The 17,096-nt window shown below is 36.5% G+C and overlaps 1 protein-coding gene across 10 annotated transcripts in view; it reads left to right on the top strand.

The window, feature by feature from the left end:
• Positions 1-17,096, top strand: part of ZDHHC14 (zDHHC palmitoyltransferase 14) — a 93,778-nt gene that overhangs the window by 1,909 nt on the left and 74,773 nt on the right. Inside the window, exon 1 of one of the 10 annotated variants that reach the window (XM_085575267.1) lies at positions 1-17,096. This exon is cut by the window's right edge and continues 21,727 nt beyond it. The exons of the other annotated variants lie outside the window; for them this stretch is intronic. The gene's annotated coding sequence lies outside the window, so the exon portion shown is untranslated. 10 annotated transcript variants of the gene reach the window in all.

The following is a 17,096-nucleotide window of genomic DNA, read 5'->3' on the forward strand; positions in this document are numbered from 1 at the left end:
GACTTTAAAGCCTTCATATATTCCTTCTCCTACTCTAGTTTCTGGCTAAAAGCAAAATTAACATTTTTATTTAGGAGAGGATGCTGATTGAATTCCACCGATACTGATTTATATAATTGAAAATACCATCTGATAAGATGCTGAGGGATGCACAATACAGTTTTGGTTATCATACTCTGTGGAAAACGAATGAGATCTGAAGTTGCTTTTATACCACAGGTTTCCAGCTCTTACTGGTGTTGAAAGAGGTGTGTAAAACAGCAGGTTTGGGATGGCCAGGAAATGATGAGGCTCCTCATGTGTCAATTACTCTTAGAATCTAAACTGGCACATGCAAAAATACTGACCTTTGTCACAGAACTGAATGCAAGAAAGGCAGTTCTTCGTTAGTTTAGTAATTTGGCATGATTTTTTTTCTCTTGACATTTTAATAGCTTGTAGATGAGACTTTGAAGTGAAGAGAAAAAAAAGAGCTGTACAATTTTGTATGTACCTAGCTTTCCACCACTAGGTAACAGCATTACTTTCTCTTTGTGATAACTTGTATTAGAGTTTCATCTTAGTTTAAGCTGCATTTGCTTTGGAGGTTTCGACTGTATTTTTTTTTTTAAGTAAGCTTCTGGTGTTCTTCTAGGGCTCTTTTTCTCAGTAGCTCTGGAATCCTTTTCAACTGTATAAAGTGAACACACAGTGACAGCAAATCAAATATACTGATTTTTGCTCTTATGTTGTAGCAGTTACATTAACTACACATGGCAGTAAAGAATTAGGCACTTGATGTGAGCAACATTGTGTAACTTTTATTTACTTTTATTTAGTTTTATTTAGGAACCAAGTACAAAGAAGTTCACACTGCTAAAACATTTCTTATAAGGATAATTGAGTTATCTTAAAGGGTTAGTGCTCCTTTACCTGCTTTCAGTTATTGTGGTTTGACTTGTGGTAGTAAAATATCTTCAAATTACATTTTTTCTGCAATAAGAACTATTATTTATAACTAAGCTTCAATGCTGCCTCCAGCAATTGTTTTGCTAAGCAGTACAGTTGAAGACGAAAGGTCGTTCATTATTTGGTGTCTTCAAGCAAGAAGATTAGGACATTAACAAACCCTAAATTGTACCTGTTAAATGCAGATCATCTTAACAATAGTGGTAGCAGTAAAGAAGGTAAAAATGCTCAGCAGGTAATGAGTGGCTAAATATATGTGTGAGCTCAGCGGATTGTCATTAGTGGGCTCCAGGTAACTTTAGAGGGGTTTATTAAATGTAAATCTTCTGCAGACATTATGAAGTGGCTTGAGTATCATTTGAGTAGTTGAAATAACACAGGCAATGATGGTATCCACATTGCAAGTGTGTTTACTTTCCTGGGTTTAAACGGGTATTAAAGGTGTAACCTCTAATGGTATGCCAGTATTGCATTAGGACTGGGTGCTACTCTGTTCTGTTTGCCATGATTAAGCTTTTGGAAAGCTTTTCTATGTGGGATGAAACTTCTGTCTGTGTGCAGTCTCATCACCTTCAGCACAGCCTCTGAAGCCTGCTGGACTTCCTGCAGATACCAGAATGTAAATGTAGGATTGAAAGCATAACGTTTTATAATCAGGATTGTACAACTAATTTATTTAGCCACCATTTGCTGTTTATTTATATGTTTTAACTCTGATCTTTCAGAGAGAAATTTTCTTTGCAGCTGCATGATTTAGAACTTAAAGCAGGATTAGCTGCTATCCGTTCATCACCTTCTGATTTCATCACTACTGTGAGTTACGTGCTCTACCAGAGTTGAATTCTCCAATTTCCATTGCATATTTGAGAGTACTTGCAGTGTGATTGACAAGACTTTTAGTCAAGGATTTTCATATATAGTTGGTGCTTACCCTTACTGGCAGTCTTAAAGCGGGGAGAAATCTTGGACTTTTTATAATGGAACTGTATATATTCTGTGTGTGTGTACTGGTCTTGAGTCATTTTGTATCACTTGCACGCGTAAGGAAAATCATAGTAGAGGGTGATAATTGTATTTCATTTTTATAATGATAAGGTAGATTTTGGTCTTTAGAAAGCACTTGCATTGAAAAATTATTACTCATCCTCTGAAGGCTAATTAAAACCCAAATCTAAAGGCTGTGGAATGGTTTTCAGTATGTTTGCAATAGTTAAACTGCAGAGGATTGTTAATGTTAAAAAAAGAGGGGAGTCTCTTGTTGAAGAGTGTTACTTTTAAGTGGTTTCTACTTGTGTTTGTTTCTAGGATTGTGAAGTTACTAAAGTGTCACTGCCATTATTAGCTGATTTGATGATGGCGTTCCTCATTAACCAGCTATTTATTGAATATGACAGAAATGTCTTTCAATCCTTTGTGTACCTGTGGAGCAAAGTGGTTTTAAATGAAAATGTGCCATGTGTGTCTGAAACATAAGGTCAAACTGCCATTGAAGAGGAAAGTACCCTGTATGTTCTTGGAAATGTTTGTTCTTTTTTTTTGCTACAGTGAAAATAAATTATTTTGTTCCCTTTGGTTTTGAAATCTTGAAAATGTGTACTCATGGTTCAAGTCATTCCCTGGTTACAGGCTGGGAAGGGAGGAGGTAGGAAAAATTACTTTGACAGCTAATTCCTTGGAAAGCATCATGCTAACATAAACAGTTGTCCTTTATACTTTGGCTTCATTTGTTCCTTCAGTGTGATTTCCCTCCCTTCTATTTTACTCTTGACATCCATGCATCCAGGGGTGTATCTCATGTGCTTTGGAATACTCTTCAGGGAAGAAATACATTTCTCAGAGTCAGCAAATCCTATGTCCAAAAGCAAAGGTGTGTCATGCATCTTGACCTGTATAGCTTTTGACATTGAGTCATGCCTTTGTAATCTTTGTTTCTCTATATTTATGCTTTTGTGCTTTTTTTTTTCTCCAGCTCCTGCTTTCAGCTGGTTTTATTCCTTTCTCTCTGTTAACCTTTATCTCTCATACTTGAAGTGCATCACCACTTCTTCCTTTTATCATTTCACTGTTCTTTTTCATTTTCAAAGAGATAAGCCAGAATTTGCTTAAAAGAAAAACAAGAAACCATGTGTTTTCAAGCAGGTAAAATATTTATAAGTCCTGCTTCCCTCCCTTTCCAAAGGAAGAGATTGCACATAACAACCAGTTTTATTTCTGTAACTTGTTTATTAAATGTAACGTGAATGATTGCAAGCACTTTGGGTCCTAAGAGGGATGCTGTGCTGAGTTGTTTTTAAAAACTATGCCTATTTTAAATTGCTCAAGATGAGGCGCCACAAATTACTAAATTTTTCTTTGAAATTTGGGTATTTACTTTACCTTGAAACTTTTTTCCTAACCCTAACCTTGAGTTATTTAGCTGTTTCTTCTTTTTTTCTTGTAAATTTGGCCTTGTGTTGCATTTTGGTTTTTTCCTTTGCTTTGCACCAGTACAGGGAGATGTATATTTTCCCAGACTATTTAGCGCTCATTTATCAAGGTAGCTGCATTTAAAGCTTAGAAAACAAATTCCTCTCCACAGAGCAAAGATAGCATCTGTAACTGAAGGGCAGATCTGTTGATGTGTGTAGCCAGTTCAACCATTGTATTTACATGTGCATGAAGTCCTTTATTTGTGCAGTAGAGGCAGAACTAACATACTTCATACTTACTGCACTTAGCTAGGTATGCATATTCAAAAAAATAGGAATCTATTATACTTATGGTCGTTTGGGTCTTGTTTCTGTAGGTTACAGGAAAGCAAAATGGATTCTGAGTGACATGTTTAACACAGTAGGATTTGTGAAAGAAATGTATTGTTAAAAGGCAAATCTCATGTGGATGCACAAGATCACAAGTTTCAGAGTGGTGGCTGATGACCTCAGCTGTGTTGCCTCTGAGTGCTGCCTTTCCTCTTGGGTCTTACAGGGCAGGTAGCAGGAAGGAACATGTCTGCACCTGAGCTGCTTCAGCTCAAGCAGGCAAATTAAACTTCCCATAAAACATGGGTTTAAGTGAAGGTGCCAACTGAACTGAGTTGACTCTGGCACAGTCATGTTTTCTTCTGTCAACTTATTTGCAGGGTGAGTGGCTCTGGAAGAAGGTTGAAACAGATGGTGGGATGCTGGAAGGGTTGAAGCAGTGCAGCTTTTCTTTCTGTATATGTGAATCAGAGCTCTATCATTTCTGATACCATTTGACGCTTGCACTGATTCAGCAGGCTGGAGGGGTTTTTAGTTTGTTTGTTTTGAGCTAACATTTGATTTTTTAAAAATTTTTTTGTTTTGTTTTTTAGCAAGCATTTGTGTAATTGCATTTTCTTGCAAAAGATGTATGCTGGAAAATTATTTAAACTGAGGCTGTTTATGTGCATACGTGTGTACAAACCATTGATTTCTGTGCTCTCACAGTTGCTGGCAACCTGCTCCATGCCTCCCACTTTGAAAACCGGTGTGACTGGAGGACATTCATGAGTCACACTTTCTGATGCTGTGTGTGGATTGTTCAATATTGAACTTCTGTGGTGGAGTGGTGTAACTTGCTGCTCACTGTGACAAACCTCTGTGTGTAAACACTGATGTCAGTAAGCTGAGCATTTTCATTGTGGTATCAACAACCCTTCTGTTTTCTGCTCTTGCAAAAAGTGGTCTCTTAGCATGACTCTGTATGCCAAGTAGGTGGAATGTTCATCTAATAACTTCCTTTAAGACAAGTAAGTTACTTGTGTCTCCTGATGACCATGTCCTTAAACTATGAGTTCTTAGAAGAAAGTGCTACCAATAAGACTTCAACTGTTAAAGGCTGTTCTAAACTTATAGGGCATTTCCAGTTGAAGATGTCAAAAAGGATTTTAAATCAAAAATCATAATATATAAACTACAATTATTATTCAACAAGGGAACCCGCATCCTTTTCTACAAGGAAGGCAGTCACTGCCTAATTGTGCATGGTGACATAGGTGAGTGCAATGTTGAGTAGGTGTTCTTTTCTCCCAGTTTTACTTCATTTGGTTTTTTAAACCTGTCATTAAAATTAAACCAGAGGAATATTTGTTCCTTACTTTGTCATATTATGTATCTCTGATAACTTACTGAAAAATACATGGAATGCAGTAAGTCTAATCTTTAGGGTTTACACTTTGTATTGAGCAAATTATTTCTAAGGGACTGTATGCATTCCAAGCAGAATGTTTATTCTTTGCACTTAATTGCCCTGAAAATGTTAACTGTCAGAATCAAATATCTGCCACGTACTAAGTATATCTAATGCTTTTTTCTTGACAAGGGACTTTTCTTCATTACAAAAGTAGGCTCTCCTGAGTTTCTCAGTGATCTGAGTAAGTGTGTCTGCTGAAGTTTCTCCCTGGCCAAAAGAGTAGTTTTGTACTACCATATCTCAAAAATAACACATCACTGAGCAGGTATGTCAGTATAAATGTGTAAACCTGTATTGAATGAATTGTATGATATAAATTGAAATAATTCTGTCGAAATTAACTAATGGCATTTGATATTAAGTCATGCACTTCTGTTCAAGACTAGGTCTATTTACATGGATATGGGCAATGATTAAGTGCTTTATTTTTCAGAGTAAAATTCTGTGAGGATAACAGAAGGAAAGACAACCTCTCATGTTTTTAGAAGTCACGACTTCCCCTGAAACTGTAGAACCTTTTAATGGTTTTGTAATACTAACCTGCTTTCCAAAACAGCTGTTAAACAGCTTTTTTTTTCTTCTTTTTTATGAGGCTGTTTGGTTTGTTGGTTTGGTTTTGTTTTTGTTTTGGCTGGGGATTTTTTTTATATATTCAGCTTAGTTGATGGCCTTTATCTGCTGTTTAATGGAGAAGTTTTGAACACTTTTTTATTTTTCTACTTATATTTCTATATTTTTTGTGGAGGTGCAAGGAAATGAAAATAGGGACTATAATGGTATAGTGGTATGTCAGCTTCTGGGATGTTGGCTTCTCAGATACTATATTATTTGGGGATCTTGAGGAAATCATTGTGTTGCTTTGAATCATCAATATACATGCATCTTCAGAGTGAAATGTGAACATTAGTGGTCAACTTTGCCTGATGCCACCTTCCCCTTGGGAAACTCAATCACTGCTGGCTGGTGGGTAATTTTTAGGCTCACCGTAAGTGTTGTAGATAGGTGTAAATCCTTACCTGGACTATTTTATACTCATTCCAGAGAAGAGGGGAAAGAGGTAATTTTAATAGTTTAGTTCTTATATATGTGTGTGTGTGTGTATGTATGTGTATATGTATCCTCAAATGTTTACAAATGCTGATGGCTTATACTGCTCTACATCTTCAATCTCCAGGATATGAGTTTTGACTTGTAATCTTGTGACAGTTGTTTGATACAATCTATCTTAATTTATCACTGAAAAGGTTGAGGTTTCTATTGTTATGTGCATATTATGCCTGTTTAATTTTGTCCTTCCCTGAGTAGGTGCTATTGTCCCTTTGTCTGAATGAATATGTTTTAAAGGTATAAAGTGTATCTTTTGGAGACTAGAGTAGTCATATTAAATAAATTTACAGTATTGAAATCTCTATCTGTTCTTCTTGGAAGACAGGTATTGTCATGTGGCTATCTGGAAACTGCAGAAATTTTAATTTGTGTTTTAAAGGAAAGATGGTCTTTTTCAGGTGTTTTTTCAAGTTAGTTTCTCAGGAATCATATTATATGTTTAGGTTCATGTAAAGTAGTCTTTTAATTAATGTTGAAAATTAGACTAATTATGCAAAAAATACCTTTGTTGCTATATGATTTAATTTCTGTCTTAGCTGTCATGTTGCATTATTATTTTGTAAATGGCATTTCATACAAAACCGAGTATCTCAGTGAATATGGATGACCAATAAATTTTCTTCTGAGTGTGGACAGGGGGAGGGTTGGCAAAATACTGTATTGAAAAATATCTGGGTTTTTTTGTAGAGCTTAACACTTAAGTTTTACTTTTTAAATAGTTAAAAACCCCAGCAAAATAAAGTTTCTAATGGAAATTTCTATTCTAGTTCAGCATTGAACTGTTGACTGTAGCACTGAAACACAAACTAATTAATGAGAAAGTGAAAATTGCTGCAGAAGAGGAGAAATCTAAGAATATTTTTAACTTTCTAAACTGTATGCTTGTTTCGAAATGGCCCAGTCAGAAAAACCCTCTAACACTAACTGTAAGATTTTGAAAAATTGCTTAAAAATTTGAACAGCTTTATCTAGGACATTTTTATTATCCTGATAGGTGATTCTTGCAAGTGATGCTGTAGTAGCTGATGATCACTTCAGGTCCAAGCTACATAGCAGTGCAGCTCATCTTTCATGTGACAAAGGTGATGGAGAAAGGGGGAAAATCCCCTGAAGTCAGCTGGAGCTACAAAAGTTTATTTAACTTCATATAATTACAGCTCATTTGTTTTTCAGAACTTAATACAAAACAGAAAAGTGGGTAAATGTTTTACAACTCAGAGACAAATTGAGAAATCAAGATGAAACCTATATGTAATAGCTCCAAATAAAATTCTGTTTATGTTTTGCATGTTGCAGAAGTACTAAGTGATACTAACTTAAAACATACTTATGGAAGGATGCTGAAGTTGTTTTTAAGTTTCACTTTTGGGCAACACATGCCCTGTCCCTTGCTGTGTGGTTTCTGTTTGTATTTGAGCTCCTGCTCATACGGCAGTGAATGGGCAAAGGGGCTTTCTGCAGTGTGCATCAGTGGAGCTCCTATCCAAATGGATCCTAGAACTTCAACTGCTAAGTTGAGAGTGCGCTGTAGTGAGATATTATTATATATGATGATACAATTCTGTGTATGATCACTTCCATTTCATCAATGTCCATAGGGTTTATTCACTTTAATATGGGATTAATGAGGCCTAATGAGGGCTTGCATAATGAGCTTGGCTAATGAGATCACAGCTGGTTTTGTTTTATGTTTTTCCACCCCTGCTGTCCCCTGAAGTTGCTTACTGGAATGAATACTGTCCATGTGCATTTATTATAGTAAATACACAGTCAGTTCAGCTGCTTCTATAAATTTTACTCTTATTTAAAAAAATAAATTATTAGACAAATCAAATAGAATACTGAAAAACAAATTAAAACCAGAAAACCTGAGCTCATAAGCGGGTATACATAGAATCTGAAGTTTGTGAATTTCATATTGTAGTTTAAGTGCAAAATAACATTTTTACACTGTCTGCATTGAATGAATCTATGAAATTAGATTGAAGGCTTTAGTATATGTTTCTTATACATATGATCAATATATATCAGCTCTTATGAGCAAGGAGTAAATATATTAGAATGCATTAGTATTTTAACATAGATACTTGGCATAAGACTACAAATTATGAATGTAGATTAAAAACATGGTCAGGAATTGGAAGCTTCCTCTTCCCACCACCTTGCAAAATGAATGCCAATACAAAATTTCCTCGATTTTGATGAATTTTGCATCACCTCTTTTTTGAACTGTATAGCACTGTCTGTATATCAGGAGCTTGCAGTCTTGGTCTTGCATGTCCATTGCACTTGTGAGATACCCCACTGGTTTTGAATGCCATGATTCCAGGCAGAGAAGCAAGTGTCAGATCAGCCTGTGCTTACATTTTGCTGGCATGCTTGTTTGTGCACGTAGTGTAAGTTTTCATGGCACATCTATGCATGTTCCTTAGTAAACACTTTTATTAGTAAAAAGGGTTTTCTAGTGTTCAGTTGGTATATGGAAGAGTTAGAATTGTTCCTTATTTGGAACTGTGTAGAGCAGTTGAAAGTACTGTGAAGCAAAATAAAAGCTGTAATAGCTGTAATTTCTCTCTCGTCAGCATTACAACTCATTAATAAACTTGATTCTTGTGAGTGTGGTTTCCTTAGAGCTGAAGCTTATTATGTGGAAGCTCATATGATGAAAGAATACAGTTTTTTAGATATTTTTGTTATTTAACGTGATTTGAACTCTTAACAGGGCTGAGAGGCACTGGGTGTGGGAACATCAAGTAAACTCTATCATTAGTCAGGGTAGATGGGTTCATGAAGTGTACTGCATGGTGTGATACCAAGGATTGCAGTGCACACTTAAAAGAGCATGTTCACTGCTGATTTGCTTCAGTCATTAGTTTGGAGAAGAGAAAGCTCATGGGGGAATCCTATTTAATAAGTACCTGACTGTGGAGAGGGAATGAAAAAAAAGAGCCATGGACCCCTCTCAGTTGTGTTCAATGACATGACATAAAATAAATTACCTTAAAAACAAAAGAAAGAAGGGTGGAGTTTTTGGGGTTATTTCTTTTTCTTATTTAGTCTGTTTGCCTGTTTTGTTTTGATTTGTGTTTTTTTGGTTTTTTTTGGTGTGAGGATGATTTGGCATGGGAATAGGTTATCCAGTGAAACTATGGACACACTGAAAACCAGCCAGATATAGACCTGAGCAATCTCCTCTAGCTGACCCTGCTTTGATCTGGAGAAGTTAGACTAAATTTTCAGAGTTCCTCAGCTGCTCTGTGTTATCTTTGAAAAACAGATAACTTACCATAACACAGCAAAGCAAGATGCTTTTCACCTAGCAAGATAATTTTAATCTTGTTTTGATGACTCATTTATCACCTGCATACTTTGAGAACTTCAGTTTTATCTAGTCGTAAAATATGAACCTAAAGTCTCAGTCTAACAGAAGTGAAATTCATAGCTGTTCTTTCTGACCCTTCTCTTTTCTCACATTTTAATGTGGCTTTCTCAGTTCAAAGTGCATTTTCTAATGGTTTTTGGAGGTTCTTTTCCTGCTTTTTTTGCTTTGTCCTCTATTACTCATCTGGTTTTTGCTGATTTATAATTAGCATTTTCTTTTCTTATAAATAACAGCATTAAGTTTTAATAAATTTCATACAGAAGAATGTCTCTGTATACAGTTGTTCCAGCAGTGATACATGTTCAGCAGGTTGTCTTAGTCTTGCTTTCGTAAACTTTTCTCTCCTTCCATCAATATTCCTAGACACTTGTTCACTTTTAATAGGCTAAGATCACTGTTGCTATAGAAGGGGTGTGAAGGCAGTAAAGTTGAAAGACTTAATTTTTCCCTTTCCATAGTCATAAAAAATGAGCATATCTTTTTTTTTCCCCTGTAATCTGTGTTGTTTGCCTATATCATCATGCAGGTATGTGAAATCATGGGGTCTGTCTCCTAGTGCTTGAGCCAGGTCCAAAAGTCCTTTGGATCCTGCAGGTTCAGCTTCCTTCTTGAGCCTGCTACTTGACAAGATCAGTTTCTGTTCCTTAAATGATAGTGTGTTCCAGCTTCAAAACTCCTAGATATGAATGAAATGACTTGCCTGAAAAGCTGCTAAAGGTGGATTAGTTATCTTTGGGGAATGGAAAACACCCTAGATATGTCAGATTAGTCCAAGATCCCTTTAAAGGGTGATTTGCTTAAAAAAATCAAATGTGTAAATAATTCCAGCAAGGCAGCTGCCCAGTTCTGGATTAAAAACTGGAAATAAAATAATAAGAGAAGAAAGCTTAAATGATACAGAGTGTATTTTATTGAAGCAAAATATATATATATATGAATTTTTATGTTCCATAGCAGCTGTCAGAATTAAGTTTCTCCAAGGCTGGTGAAAGCCAAGGGGACATCTTCCCATACCACATATCCAAAGCACTGTTTTTTTTAGAGTAAACTTCATGTCTGTATACCTGCCTGCTTTCTTTGAGAGGCCAGCAGTTGACATTCTCTCGAGAATTCAAACAACTCTCAAGAGTATTTTATAGGAGCATCCTAGTTTCCTTTCTGTTTACAAGTCTCCATTGCAGGATGATAAATCTGATGGTTGTAGAGTGCTGAAAAGGATGGACCCACCTTTTCCCTTCTCCAGGCCTCTGATGTCAAATGTCACTTCTTTTGTCTTGTTCTGCTGTTTTCCCCACCCAATGGTGAGCCATTTCAAGGAGTTCTCTTCCTGCACAAAGATTGTCCTTCCCTTCTGCCCGCACAAAGAAAAGCTTTCTGCTGCTTTAGATCACTGAGCTGAATCTCTGAAAATTCAGAAAAAGATGTTATTACTAGTGGGAGGCAGGAGGTTGTCAGATCATCTCCACTGTGATTTGGAACTGTATCCCAGCTTTAGGAAACTTGTTGTCTTGGCTCTTTGGCATCTGTGAGGGTGTGAACAGAAAATCTTAGTTGCTTAATGAAAATCTACAGAGTTCAGACTTCTTAATCATTCTTTATTTCTGAAGTAACTGGGTTGTAGTTTGTAGAACTTGAACTGCAGCATCTTTCAAATAGCACCCCTTAGTTGTTCATGTCTTAGAGACTTTTTTTATTTTTAGAAGATATCCAAATTGTAACACAACACAGGGGCAGTAACTGAAGCAGTGTTTCTTCCTGCATCATTTCTTGGGTAGTCTGTGTTCCCTGTTTCCAGACTGCAGAGCCAATGCATTGTATTGCATTTGATAGCAGAGCCTGTGGAAAGCTCCACGAATGCTTCTTGACTGTAGTCTTTATAAAAACAGCTGAGTTAGCTGAAAATATGCTAAACTGAACCGGATGGGAGTATTGCCAATCCTTGCCATTTCTCTGAGGTAGCAAACAACATAGGAAATAGCATGTTTCTTCACAGTCCCATTTATGTTTTGTTGGTTTGTTTACTATTGTAAATGTTGAAACTTTCATTCTAGGAGGTTGAAGGAAGGACAATAAAGCAGTTAATGGAAATCTGAACAGGCTGAATACAAGAGACTGTTGGAGTCTATGTCTCTAGTCACAGTGAGATTAAAAAATGGCCTTTAAAATGATTTTGTTAAATAAGACACCTAAATCTAATTAGAGCAGAAGGAATTGTCTATAGAGCAGAAGACTTGGAAGAAGTTGTGGACTGAACTCTGACAGAGATTAATATAATTCAATATAAGATCTTGAAAGGATAATCATTCTTTTACAAGACCCAAAGCTCAGAAGACTCTCTTCACCTTGAGGTGTGGAGGCTTAGAGTCTTCTCATCACTGATGAGGTCAGTGTTCATCTTTAGAGTAGAATTTGGAATTCTTTTCCTCTACAGACTATTTTAGGATCAAGCTGCACTGTGCATTGTTTTTAATACTAGCCTCTGAAAGCTGGAGTCTCTTTTCCCATACTTGAGTATATCACAAGTAGTGTGCTAGAGGGCAGAGGGACATTTCAGAGGAAAGCCTATAAGGACTGAGTGGAGTAAAATAATTTTGGTTTTTTCCTCAGCTCATACTGGAGAAGAGTTTTGGAAACAGGCAATTGACTATGAATGTGAAAATCCAAACAGTCTGATATGTGAAAAACAACTGACATACTTGAGTCCCAGTAAGTTAAACTGTTATGGGCTGATATCCAGCTTGATTGAAAGGTAAACGTGCCCTTCCCAATGCACATACCTTTCTATTATTGCATCCTAGAAAACTTTAACCAACAGTTCAGGTTGCTAAATGATAGTCTGAAGGTGCATTTACCCAGTTGACTGTTGGTTCTTGGTGAGAGTAAGTTTATTTTCTGTTCTGAAACTTTTATAAACAGTTGTTGGCACTAGTTCTTGCTGTTGCAACAAAGAAATGCCTTCTGCAAAAGGAGATCAAAAGTTTGTTGCTTCTTAGTTCAATACAAAAGTGACATTTTATTGAAATAATACTGTCACATACAATAATATTTTAATTTCAGCTTTAGTGCAAGTATTATTTCTGACTGCACAGTAAGGGTCAAATATATAGGGAGCATATAATTTGTTACTGGAGTTGATCCCCACAGATAAGATTTGCATAGTTCTGTTATTCATTCAGAATGAGTGCAACCCTAGGCCAGCTAGACTTGTCCTCATATTTTGATGGAAAATGGACAGTTTTTGAAGTTTGTTCAATACATGCGGATGAGTTAGGAGTTGAGGGGGAACAAGGAGCAGAGAAGAACTGAACTCTATAGTATTTGCTTCTGAAAATAAATTTAATATGCTCAAGGGAAAGCTGTTTCATTTTCATATTTAGTTAGTACCTGTAGGTAAGACAGTAATAACTTTGGATACACATGCTGTACTTTTCAGTTGTTACTGCATCCAGTACTGTAGACATAGTTGGACTGTACTCTTAAGTTGCTTATGCATGTTGTGTCCTATCAACGTCCCTTTCACTTCAGAGCCTGAAAGTAAGAAATAAACATATGAAAAATAGATGTGAATAGATACGAAATGTTGACAAGGCTTGTGATGAAACACTGACAGTGTTCATCAGTCCTGCTTCATCAGTGCAGAGTTAAGAATGCTGGGAATGACAGCATTCATATGACTCCTTTGGAGTTTTATTATTTATATATTTGTTTTAAGAGGAGGTCAGGAAAGAGAACTGTAATAGACACCTGTACTGGTAGTGCTTCAAGGTTTCAAATTATTTTGGGGTTTTTTTTGGGGTTTTTTTGGTTTGTTGTTTTTTTGTTTTGTTTTTCTATCCATAAATACTCTTCCCTTTTCTTACCATTCTTGATTTCTCTTGTGCTAATCTTTCATGATGGGGAAGCTCTGTAGCTCTGATCAGCATTGTTCTTTTTTTGACTTCTAGTGTGATAATGGTGAGAGAAAGACCTGGGAGGCTGGCTTGCAAGTTACATATAAGAGATAGTGGGTTATTCTGACTCTTGGTTATACATAGGCAGGAGTCTGCAAGTGTGGTGGTCTCTCAAAGGTGTGTGTTGTGTTGTCTTCATAAAAGTACAGACATTTGCCAAGAATTTGATTTTTAACAAGTAAAGTCTGATATCTGTGCCTATGCTGAGCATGCCTCTGAGGGCAAGGCAGAACTCCTTCACTGAAGTTACGGTTTTGAGTAATGCCAGCCTAATTGGTAGCACAGCTGGTTTTGGGAATTAAGCTCTGCTCTGTGGGGTACTTTCATCTGTGGCTGTAGGCAGCATAAATGAAGAAACTCTTTAAATTGCTTCATTCACCATTTGCCTTCCAGTTTCTGCAATCTCAAGTTCCGTATAGTGTTATTATGCAGAAATCATCTTTGTGTAAACTCCAGAACTATCCCATGTAAAGGTGTAAGGGAAGCAGATTCTCTGGGGGCATTTGAGGTAGAGGTCTTAAAACTGAAAGGCATATGACAAAAGAAGGGGAGCCTGGCAGAAGAGTATCAAATTTAACTTCTACAGGCATGCTGGCATTTTATTTCATTTTGTCAGTCTTGAATGTAGCAATCTTAACAGTTTGTTTTAGAATGGCTTTTCTGTGTGTAATTATTTGACCAGTAAGTGCCCAAACAGGCACTATTTCTGTTCTCCACATACTCCCTCCCAAATCATTATCTTCTCTTCTTTTATCTTATATGTGCTTGCATGTGCTTGCTCTTTACTGTTACACTCTGTGGATTGGTGCTTCTTCCTCTGGGTCTTTTCAGAGAGCCATAAAAGGGGCAGCACTGCCTCTTCTGCTCAACAGTGTAGTTACTCACTGTAGTTACTGGAAAATCTGGGAGATGTTCTTTGCAGGCAATAGAGTACATTTGTGAATGAATAAAATTGGGTGTTCTGCACAGGAGGTTACTTCTCTGCTGTATAAAACAAGGTGGCTTGATGCATCACCTGTTTTTAATGTGGTACCTAATGCATTTTACAGAATACTTGATCAAGTGCGGCTAAATGCTGCTTGTATAGGAATAAAAATATAAACCCTGCTTTGTAACCCTAAATACTGATACTGCTTTTGAGTCAAAGTTCTAAGCAAATCGCATAAGTGCAGCTGTTTGATTTAACTACACATCAGTAGTGAAACATGTGGTGTACGAAAGTGACTGGTGAAACTGCCTAGGTCTTGATGACATGGAATTCATAGCAAATGTAGGTTAGCAAGGTCCATGACATAATGTTTTTCAGTGTTTACACTTTTCATTTTGTGACTGTTTTATGTGCTTAAGATACTGTTCTTCACAAGGTAATGTAATGCAGATGGTTTGATAATTAGGCACTCCAGGCCTCTATTGATTGATTTTGATTTTCATATTGTAGTGCTTCAGAACCTTCTTGTTTGCTATAATTTTTTGTCATTACTTCCAACACAATTCTTGTGTTCTGATTCTGACAATCGGCTTTCATTTGTGCTTTTTATATATCAGCATTAAATATTATTTTTTTGTTTCGTTTTGAAAGTGCAGAAAACTTACTGCTTCAGCTTTGGTCATATATCATAGTTCTAAATTTATTTTCAGTTTGTAAGATGACTCTACCTTTTGAGTAGACAGCTTGTGTTGACTGAAGTGGACTAAAGTTCATTTACCAGTGGAGGAAAGTGAGGAGATCAGCTTGGTTCTCTGGTGACAGCATTGGTCTAGTATGGATAAAAAAAGAATAAATACATCCAAGTAGTGTTTAACTGTAAGTAGTAGTTGTAAGAGGGTCAGGCGTTGATCAGACTACAGACAACTCAGAGGTGTGTGCATGTGTGTGAGAGACATGTAGGATGAAAATGTTTGCCCCAGTACAGATTTTTTTCAACTGTTGGTCAGCAGGCACAAAACCTAGTTAATACTAAACAGCTGTCAGGATGGAGAAGCAAAACTACTTTGCTGATTGTTGTTATTTATTATTCTAGTCTGACTTGGGTTAGATTTTTTTGCAGTAAGATTGGCACTGGCTGCTTCCTCAGCTAGTTATGAGGGCTCCCTGCCATTTTGAGTTTATTTTTCTTGCACAAAGCCTGGGAAAAAAGATGAACCTTGTTCTGAAGGTCACTATGTCCAGCTGTCTTTTTGAGCAAGGGGAGTGAATGCATTTCAGAACTACGGACCTTTCATATATAATATTGTGCCACTGACTGCCCTCATTTAAAGCAAAGACCCACAGGACTCTGAAGGGATTGCAGCAGTGGTGGAAATGAATGAGGAGCATGTATTGTTAAAGTAGCTGGATGCCATGGATTCTTGTATTGGCAGGTTTCTCTGGAGTTCTGGAATTTTAAGAAAAAATTCATCCACAAACAAACCTTTTCCTTTATTTGATGACAGCAGAGTTTTAAAGGAGTTATCTTTTTCTTCTGATAAGACATCAACTAAATTTTACTATTGTTTGTGATTTTTGATACATGAGGCTGTCTGCTAGGTGAGCTTGAGTCCAGTAATATCTATCTGTCTCTCATGGTTGTGGACACAGTTGTGTCATCAGTTTAATAAAGGTATATCTGTAGGGTGGAGTTGGAGTTTGATACATGAAAAGGAGAAAATGGCCACTGACAGATGCAATATTTGATTTGATTTTTTTTTCTTTTTGACTGGGGACAAACTACATCCTTTACTGAGAAGTATCTGACATGTAATTGTGTTCTAGAAATGTGGTGTTTAGCACAATTCATGCTACAAATTGAAGGCCCACTCTAAGGTCTTGTTAATTACAACCAGAAATATCTTTTGGGAGGCACAGTATTTTAAGATGGTATCTTCCCAGTTTTTTTTCCTACAGCCTACTTTGTTTTTCACATGCTTATACTTAAAATTGTTCTTCAGAGTCTCTGTTTTCAGTTTGTATTCTGCCAGTAGGACTAACATAGTCAAACCAAACCATTCAGAATAGTACATTTCTCCTTGCAGCATTGCTTGGTTAGATGCAGGATAACAATTCAACAAATTGTGTGCTTTGTGTTGTGCAAAACAACAATGCAAAAATTTGTAAAAATAAACCTATTCTTAATGAGGGACACTGAACTATGACAAACAGGGCTTTAATAATCCATTCAGAAACCAGATTAGATCAGATTATTTTCAGATTAGAATGATGTCTTCACATATTTAGAAGATACCACAGGCAATATTTATGATGTGTACAAAAATTTTAAATCCTGCTAGTGTCAGTGTAGACTGTTACTGTAGATCAGAAGAGGCATGTATTTCATTACTTGAGCATGTTGCTTTTACTTGAGAACTCACTCTCCTTCCTAATAGTCCTGATGGACCATGGCATTGTAATATACAGGCCTATATATATTATAATGCCTATAGGCATTATTATAATGCCTATAATATGCAGCCAATATAATGGAAGATACTGTATTTCCTTGGGTATTGCTTTCCTAACAATGGGTAGGTTAGGTTGTTAA

Source organism: Lonchura striata, chromosome 3 (genome assembly GCF_050655825.1).
Source record: "Lonchura striata isolate lonStrDom1 chromosome 3, ASM5065582v1, whole genome shotgun sequence".
In the NCBI taxonomy this organism is placed as follows: domain Eukaryota; kingdom Metazoa; phylum Chordata; class Aves; order Passeriformes; family Estrildidae; genus Lonchura; species Lonchura striata.